The following is a 12,059-nucleotide window of genomic DNA, read 5'->3' as shown; positions in this document are numbered from 1 at the left end:
AAAAAAGAAAAATCTCCCATAAATGAAATAAAACATGTAAATTACACGCGTTGAAATTATATTTAAAAAATGACAGATCGGTGTTATATCGTTTCTAAGCTACTAAAAAAAAATCTGTATATATGTATGTATGTATATATATATATATCCATTCGTTTCTGTATCTAACGAAAAGAGAGAGAAATCGTTTAATAAAAAAGATTCTGTTTTATCTTTATCTGTCTATCTTTTTTAATCCTTTTTCTCTTTTTTCTTAATAACCATCGAATGCAAGAGAAAGAGAAAGAGTACGAGAAAGAGAGAGACAGAGAAAAAAAAAAGGTACACAAGAGAAAATACAAATAGGAAGAGGCTTTTACGAGTAGCAGTTTTGTCGCGTTCCTTTCGTCGTTCGTCCGCGTGCGTTTCTTTATTCGCATCCGTCTGTTGTTCCCTAGTATGTGTATATGTGTATATCAGAGAAAGAGATAGAGAAAGAGATAAACAGAGATAGAAAGAGAAAGAGAGAGAGAGAAAAAAGTCAAGGGAAGAATAACTCAGCCATAAACATCCCGTAGGATAATTAACCCTTTGAAAACTTTGAACCTTTGACGATTTTAATAATCTTAAAAGACAGCAGGCTCTTGATTAGTACTTTCTACCGTTCGGATGCGATCGACAATGCCACTCTATCTCTGTCGTCGTATATTACCGACGTTCAGTTCGGTACACGCGCGCACATTATCACTCCGTCGTACCACGATGCAATATATATATATATATAGGATGTACATTACAAGAAGAAAATTCTAATTTACCCATTTGTTACTCCAACGAAGAATCAACGTCTTACGTGTGTGTATGTGTGTGTCTCCTCTTTTCCTTTCTCTCCTCGTCGAAAGGGAACTGCATAGGTCCGTTCTCATTTATCTCGTTCTATCGTTCTATCGTTCGATCGGCCATTTTCTTATCGGTCCTTCTTCTATCACGCGTTGTAAGGTTATGTCGATAATTTCTCACTGAAATGAAAATATTTTTTTATTAATCGTTACAATTTATTACATACATATATATATGCACATGTTATTAAATCATTTTTTATTTTTAATTATAACATATTATTAATGCTCGACATTTGTACGTGATGTACGTTACGTAGTGTTTATTCAATATGGCTGTAAAAAAAAAAGAAGGGGAAGAGAGAAAGAGAGAGAGAGAGAGAGAGAGAGAGAAAGAGAGAGAGAGAAAGAGAGAATGGACTTTGAACGGAACTTTTGCCATGTACGGTACAGCACGTACATAGAGATATATATGGCACTTTGAAGTATTGGCATAAAGGCAGGGCTGCATGGAATGGTGAAAACAATGAGCGGTGAACATGAAACGACCCTTAGTAGCCAATAACACACGTGGATTATTTCAAAAAGCTAATTTTTTCCTCATACCAGTATCCTGGTAGAAAACGAAAGGGCTACGACCTTGCGTACGACCGTCTACATTTTTCTAAAAGCTTCGCTTGTCGCTCTCGTTTGTTTTATCGCGAAAAAGAGGGTAAAGTAAAGATATACCTTCGAAAAAAATACTTATGCAGATATGTCAATGATAAATATATCTATGCCGAGACGATGATCGTATTTCTAACGAGTTAATATGGATGGAAATGAATAATTAATCGTGCAAATAATTATTTATTAATTTACGTACCTGAGCCAACACGCCGCGTCGAAGATCGCCGGAGAAATGAACGTGACAAAAGAGAATCGCGTGGGTCACGTGATCCTTCGCCGAATATTAACGAGTCTCTAATTGGTCGAGAAAGACCAGCCAATGTTAGTTAATACACGTACGATGTCTTATCCAATCAGAGACGTGATTCTAAATAATACGAGGAAACAATGTTGAAATAACATGACCTTGTTATTGTAATAAATAATAATATCGATCGCTTTAGAATTCATTATATAACATTAGTTTGGAAAATACAAAGTCGTCTAGTATATGTTACGTGCGTCTGTCGTAAGCATCTCTCTCTATTAGGTACGTAGAAATTTTATATATATATATATGTATGTATGTATGTATGTATAATGTATGTATGTATGATGTATGTATGTATGATGTATGTATGTATATATGTATGATGTATATATGTATGTATGTATGTGTATATATTAATTCATTATTCACGATTTAATCTCACGCAATATTATTAAATTAATTCCCGTGTAATATTAAATTACGTTATAATTTATTACACTATTAATTTCATATATTTATTTAATGTTCAATGGTTCGTCAAACAAATATATTCTTTTAGATAAATCGAAATATATAATTCAAGAGGTTACAAAAAGAATCGAAAATATCTAAGATTAAAAATTTCTTAGGTTAAGTAATTTTACGATCTGAAAAAGAATAGGAACCAAGAAGATTCATCGCTTTTTAAGATTCACTTAGGAATTAATCGATCGTTTTGCATCAAATGTTAGTTACTATATATTTCTTTAGATATATATCTACGTTATCTATCTTATTTATTTAATATTTAATCGTTTAGTAGATTAATCATACAATATGTATTTTCGTTACAGATACATCTATATAAATCGAAATAATGCAAATATCTAATATTTAATGAGTTACGTTATATCATAAATTTGCTATGTATATATGTACATACGTATATAATAACATTACCTCTCGTATATAATATTTTCTCGTATACATCGAAATAATTTCGATAAGATAGTGCGTAATATTATATGTGAATATTATTTTATTAAACATATCTATATATATATATAACATCAGATTATTTTAGTTTATAAGATACACGTACTTACAATATTCTAATTATATCATTCATCAAATATATTATATCAAATATACATTTCGTCTAATACAACATAATTACATTTCCTTCAAATCTCTCATCGAATCTTCACGGCGAACAAAATTTTTCTTAGTAAATTATTGATTGAAAGTAATCATTTTTATTTCTTTTTATTTTTCATTCCTTACAGTTGGTCATCGTGTATTAAGACGAGCAACGACGTTTTACCGGTAAAAATCTTCCCCCTCCTCCTTCAAGTCAACGTATTCAGAATTTAATTCCTCGTTTCGTAAGCAACGGTTATAAGTATATATGTATATATATATATATACATACACACAATATATATATATAAGTACGTAGGCTTATTTCCAACGGATCTTGCGAATGGCGTCGTAGAGTGTTTATATGAACGACGATGATAAAGAAGAGTACATGAGCGAATAAGAAAGACAGAGAAAGAGAAAGAGAAAGAGAAAGAGAGTGAGTGAGTGAAAAAAAAAAGAATCACAACGAGAAGTACTGTTCTTCGTTCGACGATAATCTCAAAGGTCGTAGAGTATCCCGTACATTAGTCATCCTTTATTTTTTCTTTTTTCTTCCGTGTTATATCATTCGATGTTTACAAATGAATTTCTCCGTTGATCTAAACGATACAATTCTCTTCGTTTACATTAAAACGTACTAATCAACGACGCCATATCGTCGTCGTCTTCTTCGTTGTCGCGTCGTTGTCGTCCGATTATTTAGTTATAAGTTCTATCGTTATTCTATCGTTATTTTAAAATCAATGTGAAAAGTGCGAGAGGAAAGCTGGTGAGAATTTCGTGTATAATATATATGTTAGTGTGTGTGTGTGTGTGTGTATGTGGTTTTATCAATATTTCGTTGTGGAAATAAATCGTCGTAGAATTATTACTTCGATGGAGAATGTTGGAATAGAAGATAGAAGATAGGAGATAGAAGAAGAATGATAGAAGGTTATCAACGATTGTCATATCTATCATGTAAGTTATTCTTAACATATATACATACGTATTATATATATATTTATATATATATATGTCCACACGTACGAACTTGTTCAACGCATAACCTTTTCTAACCACAAATTTTTATTAGTATTTATGAATTATGGATATATATCATATTGATGTTATCGTATTATTGATATATTAATATGATTAGATGAATAGGTCCATATATATACATATATATATAAATATATATATACACATATGTATACATACGAACTCGTTACAACGCATAATCATTTCTAACCACAAATTTTTATTCCTATCTATTAATTATGGATATATATATATAATATATTATATTAATGTTATCGTATTATCGATATATTAATATAATTAGATGAATAGGTCCATATATATACATATATATATATAAATATATATATACACATATGTATACATACGAACTCGTTACAACGCATAATCATTTCTAACCACAAATTTTTATTCGTATCTATGAATTATAGATATATATCATATTAATGTTATCATATTATCAATATATTAATATAATTGTTTAAATGGGTATATATATATATATAACATTACAATATTTAAATTACAGTAATTATTTCGAACACAAAGTGACGATTATTTTGCGATGATAAAATATATTGAACATTTTATTTACAGTATTACTGATATATTAATATAATCGTACTATACTCTGTATAGGTATATCTATATATAATATTATTATATTTAAATCATAGTAGAAATGACGATTATTTTAATAGCGATGATAGTAAATACGTATTAAAAATTTCAAGATAATTATTGTAACTTGTAAAAGTTACATATATGAGGGATTTATAGAGGATTAATCTTCGAACATCGAGTTTGATGCATTTTTCAAATCGTTCGATCAGTTGATCGTAAGAAATAAAGAACGTAAAAGATAGAAGTAAAAAGAGATACGATTATCAATAGTGACATTGTAGAAACGAAAATTATAGTATATTCAATCTTAACAGCGTCGAATTATTATTATCAATCGATAACGTGTTAATATTTTTACATATACGAGATCGTAACCATTTATAACCTAACTTTTCTTTTTTAAATTCGAAATGAAAAATTATTTCAAAGGAAAGTTACTCGTTTCGTTTTTCTTTCTTTTCTTTTTTTGTTCTCGTAGAATAGTTGTCGTTAAGGAAAATGTAGATTACTATTTGAAAAAGAAAATCAAAACTGATAGTGAAATTAAAAAAAAAAAAAAAAGAGAAAAAAAAATAAAATAAAATAAAAAGGTAGTCCTTCGTGAAATCGATATGACATCACTTGTCGAATGAATTTTTTTTTTTGCAGAAAAATTTTCGAGAGAGGAATTTCTATATAGCTTCGTAATAATTAGTTTTAAAAAGAGAAACATTAGAAGATAGAATAGAACTTTGTATGTGAATTAACATACAATTTTCTATACGATAAAATGAAATTTATTTAGAAATAAGATTTTAAAGAATACAAACGCACACACGTACGTATATAATGTACGTAGAATATATTTCTTTCAAGTTATATAGCGTTATAAAAGCGATAACAATCCTAAAATATCGAATTTGAGAAGTTCACTCGTCAAATCGTTCAACAGTAGATCCTCGCCGAAAAGACGTAGAAAATGTAAAGATAAAAAGAAGAGCTCCTATTACTTTCAAGTTATTTTACAAAAGTAGATACAATTTTCTACACGTGTTGTTAGCTTAAAAGAAGGGAAAAGAAGAATCTTTGGCACACGTGCTAAACCGAAGAAACATTTGCTTTAACTAATTATTTTTTCATTTTTAGTCTTCCACGACATACATACATACATACATACATACATACATACATACATACATACATACATACATGTATACGTTATGTATATCTCTGCGGGATATTTCTTAACACGTGTTTTCTTCTTTTTAAACAGGAACGTTTCTTTAAAATCTTGAAAATCTTGAAATATCGACGTAGTTTAACCGACGTTCAACCCTCGTCAGAAAGAGAAAATGAAGAGAAAAATAGAGAGAGAGGAAAAGAGAGAGAGAGAGAGAGAGACATACAGACACTAAGATTAATTTCAATCGTTTTAGGTATACAATTTTTCACATAAAACAGAATCTTGTTTAAAACATACATATATACATACATACATATATGCGCACGCACGCGAAAGTAGAAACGATTTAGACAATCGTCTTAATTAATCGTGTAAACTTTGACAATCTATTTCTAAAGTCTTTCGAGTGTTTCAAGGTGACTTTTGAAAGAGACGGAGAATGATTACGTTTAATGATATTGTCGAGTAGTAAGGGTGCTTTTCGAGTGGTTAAGAGGATAGACGCGTAGACTGGTACGAATTTTCATGACACGCGATTTTAACATCAACAACGACATTAAACGCGTCTCTCTCTCTCTCTCTCTCTCTCTCTCTCTCTTTCCCTCTCTATTTCCTCCTTTTACCATTATTTCTTTTTATTTTTATTTTTGCATTCATCATTTGTCGTCGGCGAGACGTTTTTATCGAATTTCTACTTGTTATTTTTTTATTTATTATTATTATTATTTTTTTTTCTTTTTAATTACGAGGAATACTTTTTAATAAAAAGAAGCTTTTTAAAGATTTTAATTTTTAATCTTATCTATTTCTATTTGTTTTTATAAAAATAATGTTGATATCAGTTGTTTAGCTTATAACACAGATGTGTTTAAACGATCACGTGTGTATGTCTTGTAAAACAATATATATTGAAACCCAACGAATGAGTGAGAAAGAGAGAGAGAGAGAGAGAGAGAGAGAGAGAGAGAGAGAGAGAGAGAGAGAGAGAGAGAGAGAGAGAGAGAGAGAGAAAGAGAGAGAGAGATAGTGTGAGAGTCATTTAAAATTGCAGTAATATTATTAATCATTAAATCGATATTAGATTCGATTTGATTGCGCGATTTAGATTTATTAGAATAGATAGATTTATTAGATAGATAGATAGATAGATCGTAATGCGTAAAAATGAAGTGAGAAGCGTTCGATTAGATTAGCCTTTAAGAGAATGATTTCTACTTACCTTTTTCAGGACCTTCATCAGTTTTGATTTTACAAGTGCGTTCAATTTGTTTTTCTTTCTTTTTTTTTTTTTTTTTTTTTTTAAGTACATGCATATCTTTCGTAATACTTGAAACGAGCGAAATCTTTAGATTATATTCGATTAGATCTTACTAGTCATTTGTGTTTTTTTAATCCATTATTAGAGAGAATGAGGGAGAAGCAGAAAAAGCAAGAACGACGAACAAGTTGAGTAATGACTATACTATTCAAATTGCCCTAAGACTTTTACAACTTCCGCAATTTTTCAACGGACTTTGTTGAAGAAAGTCAAAGAGACGGTTCATTAGCATTCGTAGTAAATTACACATAGTGAGTAACTTCGGTCTTCGTTAGTAAGTTAGTAAGTAAGTAAGTAAGTAAGTAAGTACGCAGTATGGTCGAAAGTGATTTATTTATAGGCCTTGTCGTCAACTTTTTAATAATGCAGCGCGTAGCATTGTATTTTTTTTTTTTTTTTTTGATATCGAGATTATATTCCTCGAGAATAGTAATAATAATAAAAAATAAGAGAGAAAAGAAGAAAAATTAATTTTCTCGTTAATATAATAATATAAAAAGAAAAAAAGAAAAAAGAGACACTTAAATTTTACATTTAGGTGAAACATTTTATTTTCTACGAATAGAATTAATTAAAATGTATTAGCCGTTATATGTCATTTCTTTAGCAGCGCATTCAAGCATGCTAGGTTGGCCGAGCGGTCTAAGGCGCCAGATTTAAGCTCTGGTTCCCATTTGGGAGCGTGGGTTCGAACCCCACACTTAGCAGATCTTTTTTTTTTTTCCTTTTTTTTTTATTTCTCTCTCTCTCTCTTTTTATTTCTTTCAATTTTAATCGTCGAACATTAAATATCTAAATTTAATTATTATAATATTTCGTAATAAGAAAATAATTGCAATCGTAATTATAATTTTATTTTTTAAACATTATTTTTTTTTTCCTATCCATATACGAATTAGATACATAAATCTTAAGTAAAGATAATATTTTTCGTTGCGTCGTGATACGTAGGTATTTCTCTTTTGATTTTTTAATAAATAAAAAAACTAGTTTCATTATATCATGCAGTTTAGAAGAGATCTCGATTAAGGGAGAAAGTTAGGAATCGTCTCGCAATTATCGCGAGAAATATCTCGGCGAGGAAGATAAATGATGAAAGAGAGAGAGAGAGAGAGAGTGAAGAGAGAAAAGAGAAAACAGAAAAGAGAAGCTTTCGACGAAGTCGAATTCGGAGACTGATGGAGCTGGTAATTGCTTGGAATATAAATGACCCGATGAATAGTCATAGATAATTAGGGAAAGCAAAGATAACCGATTGAAGCTTTTGTAATCCCGTACGATAAATCTCCGTCTTTGGATAATTATTTACTGGATTATAAAGATTCTCTCTCTCTCTTTCTTTAGAACATATTGTAAATTTGCAAAAATAAAAAAGAAGAAACGAGAAATGAAAGAAGACTCGTTATCGCTAATGTGTGTCCAAATCCTTTAATTCTATAATTGCACATGTATATATATATATATGTATATATATAGTTTCGTTCGTAGAGAAATTTATTTATTTAGTAAGAATCACTAATACGTCCTACCGGGAAGGAAAAAAGAGCCGATTAAATAGGATTAACAGTGGTAAGAACAGGACGGGTAGAAAAGGACGAGCCCTTTTCCCAGAAGGCCAGGACTTGACACCGCAAAAGTGTCGCGAGTCTTTTTGTCCCTCCTTTCCTCTTTTTCGAGGGGTAAGTTTGCAGCATGGCCTCGTAACGAAAACGAGTATAGAGAAAGAGAGAGTGAGAAGGAAATAGAAACGTGAATGAGTAAAAGAGAGAAAGATATATATGTATATATATATATATATATAGAGAGAGAGAGAGAGAGAGAAAAGAGAAAAAGAGAGGAGAAAAAAACGCGGAATCGCAAAGGGTGCTGGGAGTTGAGAGTCGCACCACGTTGAAACGCTTGTCACAACAATTTCACTAAAAAGGCACAACAGAGCCGTACAATACCGGGACACTTGTAATTTCATTCCAACGCATCTGTTGTCATTCTCATGTTACTGTGTTCACTTTCTCTGTTTCTTTCTCTCTCATTCGAATATATATATATATATATATATATATATATATTGTATGTATGTATGTATGTATGTATGTATGTATGTTGTATGTATGTATGTCGACTTTCTTCGACTCTCGTTGTGGGGAGAGGATGCGACAGTACACCGTAGTAGAGTTGCCAGGAGCGACGACATGAAAAAAGAGAGAGAGAGAGAGAGAGAGGAAAAAAGATAGAAGAAAGAAAAAAACTCGAGCGAACGTATTTTCAAGCAACCCTTACGTCGATGATGATACACAATGAATCCCGGTGTGGCAGCCAAAAGGGTCGAAGGGTGACGACGATATTATAGCAAAAAAAAAAAAAATTGACGATGAATAGAGTATTAAGAAAGGTGAATTATATACATAGATACATAATACTCAAAGTTAACGTTATATATATATATTTTTTTATCAGTCTCCTTGTATTATTTCATAGCGTTATATCAATGTTTCTTCGTTTGTTATTGGCGTATATGTAAGATATTGTTTTACTTTATTACGAAGAATTATTGCGTACAAATTATTCGTATCGGTTCGATTTAAAATTGTTAAAAAAGGTACTCGATATAATCCGATAGGTGATCATTTATCGTCGAGATCGAAAGAGGGTCGTTACGAAACTTCACATAACTTCGTTTTATCGGTACTCGATAATGCTTCTCTTCGAGTTGACAGCTAGAAGAGATTCCATTTCTTCTTCTATCTAATTCTCGATTTATGGCCGTCTTTTCTAACGGTTGACAGCCGAGCGAACTGGTAATTCGATCCTAGCTGGTCACGATAAAGAGGGAGAGATGAAGAAGGAAAAGGATGAAGATAAAGAAAAAAAGGAAAGAGTGGGGGAAAAGAAAGAAAGAGAGGGAGAGAGAGAGAGAGAGAGAGAGAGAGGTGAAAAATTGGAAAACAGCTTTGGCAAAAATGCTATTTCCATGGTGTTCGACTCCACCTCTTGTCCATCCCCCTCGAAAAAGGGAAATCGTATTTGTAATGCTTAGGCGTTTTGCAGCCGACGTCCCATGAAATCACATTACCGAAATTCCGAATATTAAATTCGTCTCTCTTTCTCTGTCTTTCTCTCTTTTTTCTCTCTCTACTTTCCATTCCTTCTTCTATAATATACTTTTTCTCGGTCTATCGCTTCGAGTTATCGTCGGCTTAATCGAACCTTAAAAATGCGATTTTGACGATTCGATTCGATTCGATTCGATTTGGTATTGTTAGAAGTACGAGATTATATTCTTTTTTTATTTACCTGTTTATGTTCTTTTTTATTTCCTTTATTTTTGTCTTTTTTTTTTTTTTTTTAAACAATCGAGAGCTGAAAAGTAGCTGAAAAAGCGTAACAAAATTTGTGTTTGTTTGAAATTCTTACGGGACATGAGAACTCTGGTGTCGACACGATTATCTCGGTGATGTATTTTACGTATCATATATACATACATATACATACATACACACACACACATGTATATATATTAAAGTACGTATGTATTTTACGTGTACAATAGAAGAGAGAAAAATTAATCAAGCGACTTCGAAACCATAAATAACCATCGGCGACGGCGAGGCTGCTCGCGTACGCTCGGATAATGGATGAGAAATTGCGCGAAAGCAAAACAAACCGGAGGAACTGGTATAGAGTGAGCAGGAAGAGGAAAAGAGAGAGAGAGAGAGAGAGGATGAGCTCGATTTGCTGGTGGCTACGCCATTGTCGTCGATCCAACGCTGTTCGGGACATAATCTCGCGATAGCTGGACGTCGTCGGCAGAGAAAAATGAACTTTTTCGTCGATGTCCGCGTGTTTCTGACCGGACGAGAGACCGGACCATCTACGACGAAGAGTGATAGAAACGAGAGAGAGAGAGAAAGAGAGAGAGAGAGAGAGAGAGAGAGAGAGAGAAATATACGTCGAAAGCTTATCATCGAGATCTTTTATGTACTTAGACATCCACGAAAATCTCGGTCTTTTAAAAAACTCATTCGTTATCAAGCTGCTAAGTAAACGTAAACAAACAAACGGACGAACAAATAAAAAAAAAAGAAAAATCAGAAGGATGAGCTCTCCTCGTTGGGAGCTTTGTGCTAAAAATGAAAGAGGAGGAAGAAAAGGAAAATGAAAAATAAGAGAAAGAAAGGAAAGGTAGGAAGGAAGGAGAGAAGACATGAAGATGAAAATGCAAGAGGAGAAAACGGGGAAATAAGAAATAAGGAATTAGGAATAAGGAATAAAAAAGAAAAAGAAAGGAGCGAAGAGAGGGAAGATCGGAGCTCTGTGAAGAGAACGAAAGAAAGGAAAAAGAAAAATAAGAGAAAGAGAGGAAAAAAGAAAGGTAAAAGAAAAAGATAGGAAGGAAGAAAGAAAGGAAAGAAATAAAAGAAGGAAGGAAAGAAGGAAGGAAGGAAGGAAGGAAGGAAGGAAGGAAGAACTGTGTTGGTTGTTAACAGAACAGGACGCCGTGGCAATCGTAAATGTTTAATATCGTGATTAAAGGCGCTGGCGCCTCTCATTATTATTTCAGTCTGGAGGACATTTCTTTAGGGGGTGGACTTGCGGACTCACCTCCCCGCCTTACTCTGAACTCTTCTCTTTCTCTCTTTCTCTCTCTCTTTCTCTCTTTCTCTTTTCCTTTCTGTAAGAGAGCACCTCCGCTTCACCGCGTTCCTTTTCAATTCTCACTTTCCTTCGTCGGCTTAAAAATCCTCCGTGAAAATTAGCCGTCTAAATATTTAAGGCTTTCCTTGCTTGATCCTCTCTCTTTCTCCTCCTCCACCTCCTTCTCCTTCTCCTTCTCCTTCTCCTCATCGTTCTCCTTTTTCTTCTTTTTTTTTTTCTTTTTCCTTTACTCTCCATGGAACACGCTCCGACGAGTAAGAAAGAGATAGATAGATAGATAGATGGATGGATAGATAGAGAAATATAGAGTACTTGCTTGTATCTGTTTGAAAGAGAGAGTGAGAGAGAAGAAATATATATATATATAAAGAAAGAAAGAAAAAAAAAAGAAACGGGGACACAAAAACTGTCTGCGGGCCG

At 32.3% G+C, this 12,059-nt stretch overlaps 1 protein-coding gene, 1 long non-coding RNA gene and 1 other non-coding gene across 12 annotated transcripts in view; 2 read left to right on the top strand and 1 right to left on the bottom strand.

Annotated features, from left to right (window-relative positions):
• The window catches only part of LOC127066279 (uncharacterized), a 65,129-nt gene extending 63,268 nt beyond the window's left edge, over nucleotides 1-1,861 (bottom strand). For 8 of the 9 annotated variants that reach the window (XR_007782338.1, XR_007782339.1, XR_007782335.1 and 5 more), the window contains exons 1-2: nucleotides 1,684-1,832; nucleotides 798-998 (exon numbers count right to left, since the gene is read on the bottom strand). This is a non-coding gene — a long non-coding RNA (uncharacterized LOC127066279). Of the gene's footprint in view, nucleotides 1-797; nucleotides 999-1,683 lie in introns of all 9 variants that reach the window. The other variant, XR_007782342.1, reaches the window with a different exon arrangement.
• A 97-nt stretch (nucleotides 1,862-1,958) lies between these two features.
• Nucleotides 1,959-12,059, top strand: part of LOC127066254 (apoptotic protease-activating factor 1) — a 71,790-nt gene continuing 61,689 nt past the window's right edge. For both annotated transcript variants that reach the window (XM_050999752.1, XM_050999751.1), the window contains exons 1-2: nucleotides 1,959-2,016; nucleotides 3,003-3,819. The gene's annotated coding sequence lies outside the window, so the exon portion shown is untranslated. The remainder of the gene's footprint in view (nucleotides 2,017-3,002; nucleotides 3,820-12,059) is intronic.
• On the top strand, nucleotides 7,610-7,693 carry Trnal-uaa (transfer RNA leucine (anticodon UAA)). The gene has a single exon. It is a non-coding gene; the product is annotated as a tRNA-Leu (tRNA).

The sequence above is a fragment of the Vespula vulgaris genome, chromosome 9 (genome assembly GCF_905475345.1).
Source record: "Vespula vulgaris chromosome 9, iyVesVulg1.1, whole genome shotgun sequence".
NCBI classification, from domain to species: Eukaryota; Metazoa; Arthropoda; class Insecta; order Hymenoptera; family Vespidae; genus Vespula; species Vespula vulgaris.
Note: the sequence above shows the minus strand (reverse complement) of the source record. Positions and strands in the feature narration are given on the sequence as shown.